The sequence below is a fragment of the Apis dorsata genome, unplaced genomic scaffold, assembly GCF_000469605.1.
Source record: "Apis dorsata unplaced genomic scaffold, Apis dorsata 1.3 scaffold_39, whole genome shotgun sequence".
NCBI classification, from domain to species: domain Eukaryota; kingdom Metazoa; phylum Arthropoda; class Insecta; order Hymenoptera; family Apidae; genus Apis; species Apis dorsata.
In genome coordinates, this window is record NW_006263341.1 from 157,465 (window position 1) to 159,752 (window position 2,288).

Genomic DNA, 2,288 nt, shown 5'->3' on the forward strand with positions numbered 1-2,288 from the left:
CTCGCAAGTCTTGGCAAGAGAAAGGGTTCAGGTTTACGTTTTGGACACGAGCTTACAACTTATCTACAACTTAGGTTTACAAAGTTCCTTCCTTCCTATTCCGTGGAAATTCGAAGCGCGGGATTACCCTTCCTTCTTCCATATTTTTTTTCATCGCTCAAGATTCGACGACAACTTTTTTTTATACCAAAATACCGTTCCCAATATATATATATAGAACAGCGGGAGCAAGTGCATCCTTCATTCTATAGTTTCCAAATGTTGGAGTTGCGATGCCCAAGTTTCTCAGAAGCGACGAACCAAGATCTTTCCCTCTCTCGGCATCTGTCGGATCCCAAAGTCGAATTGATCGGTGTTGTCGGGCTTGTTGCGAGAGAACTGGGTTACCGTTGAGTTGTCTACCCGCTCGAGGACGACAAAAATGCTTCCTAGATATAGTCTCTACAGCAGGGGAGTGATTCTTCCATCGAACTTTCTTTTCTTTTTTTTTTATATACGTCGTTATAAAATGGGGCGCACGATCGAAAATTACGTATTCGGCGTTAATTACGAGTTGGACACTCGCGTTTTCAGATATACGTGGAAAGTTGGATACAATGGGAAGGAAGGGAAAAGGACGAGGAAGAGGTGGAAAATCGAGAACGTTTCTGGGTGAGTGACCCGTTCTCATTTGACATTCAATGGATAACGTCGGCTATAAAGGCTCGGAATGTCGTGTACTCGACCGGCGTAAATTATACCGAGCCACGGAATTCGTTGTAATTTCTCTCTACGTGACAATTAGACGCATTCTCGATGAAACATCGACCGACTCGACGGATTGCGATGAATTTCTCCATTCGCTTGTTAGGGGGAACGATGTGTGCTCGACGAAATTCGCGAGAGAAAGAATCGAAAGAAATATTCGAAACGATCGAGACGATACAAGGGGAATTATATTCGATCGATGAAGCGTATATTATTTGACGAAAATTTGTTCGATCCTTTCGATCCTTCCTTCTCCGGCTCCACTCCGAGTAATTAAGATTATCGCGAAAAATCTGATAATTAATGCCTCGAGATTGAACGTTTTCGTTTCCGTGAAAACTACGAAATTCTAATTAAAACGGAAAGTCCTCGAGATTCCTTCCTCCTCGTCGCTTTGTATCGCGGATCGGTTTTCCTGGAATCGGGTTCGCTTAAAAAAAAAAAGTACCCCTTCGAGGTTTAACGTTCCTCGAGTATCTCGTTCGAGTATATAAGGAGATTGGGCGACAAAGCGAGGCGATACAGATTTTAAGGTAAGATTCGTTTTAAAAGGTACGAGAATCCGTTGATACCGTTGGAATAGAATAATTCCAAGATTTCTTTCGATTATTAATTACTTTTTTTTTCCATTCGACGATAAATTTTTATTTTCTACAAGAAAAAATGGAAAAATCGAATTATTTTTACAAATCGAAATAAAAATTGGACGTTTTGCAACCAGGAATTATACAAGACGGGCTTTTATCAATGGATTCCTTTTACAATCCATTTCCAGCTTTCTACGAAAGGCCTCGTTTGCTCGTAAAAATTGCAAAGCATCGAAGCGCAAATACCAAATTCCCATTAACAATTTCACTCTTTTCATCTATTTTTAACAAAACTTTAATTCCAAAATTATTTCTCTCTCTCGTAAACTCTTTGATCTGTCAAGAAACGGAAAGAGAGAAATATATTAGAAAATTTTCAAACTCGCGTAATATAATAAATCTTTTGATACTTTTAATCGTCCTTCTTTTTTAGATCGAAATATCGCGCTGTAAGTATGAATTTTTTTCGAAAATATTTTTTCGTCCCAAGGATAGAATCGAATTAAAAATGGATTAAAAAGCTTTTAACAAGCAACTCCATCGAAACACCTTTCCTTCTTAATAACGCAACTGTTTTATCGCCCTTTTTCTTTCGTCCGTTTCGATCGATCGACGCGGACGAACGTATGTACAGATCGGAGAAGGGAAAAATTTTTCCCTCGGGCCAAGAATCATTAGGTTGAAACGCGAATTGACCTTGCGAGCTTTGCGATAAAATTCGAAAAAAACCGTTCCTTCTCGAGAGGATCTCGAGAGAGCGGCGTTGGCGATCGATCTTCGTCGTAAGTAACCAACAATGGCGGAGTCATTTCCGTTTTTGCGGTAATTATACGTGCCCCGACCGCATTTGCTTTTAATTTCACTCGCGTGTCATTACCGTACGTCTTTGCGTTCTCGTGACTACACCTTCCTTCGATTGATCCATTTTCTTTTTTTTTTTTTTTTTTTTTTTTT

General features: G+C 39.6%; 1 protein-coding gene and 1 long non-coding RNA gene across 2 annotated transcripts in view; one reads left to right on the forward strand and one right to left on the reverse strand.

Moving 5' to 3' along the window:
- The window catches only part of LOC102675753 (connectin-like), a 179,889-nt gene that overhangs the window by 53,726 nt on the left and 123,875 nt on the right, over window positions 1–2,288 (forward strand). The window lies entirely within an intron of this gene.
- Window positions 1–2,288, reverse strand: part of LOC102675981 — a 10,336-nt gene that overhangs the window by 761 nt on the left and 7,287 nt on the right. The gene's annotated exons all lie outside the window — the stretch shown is intronic.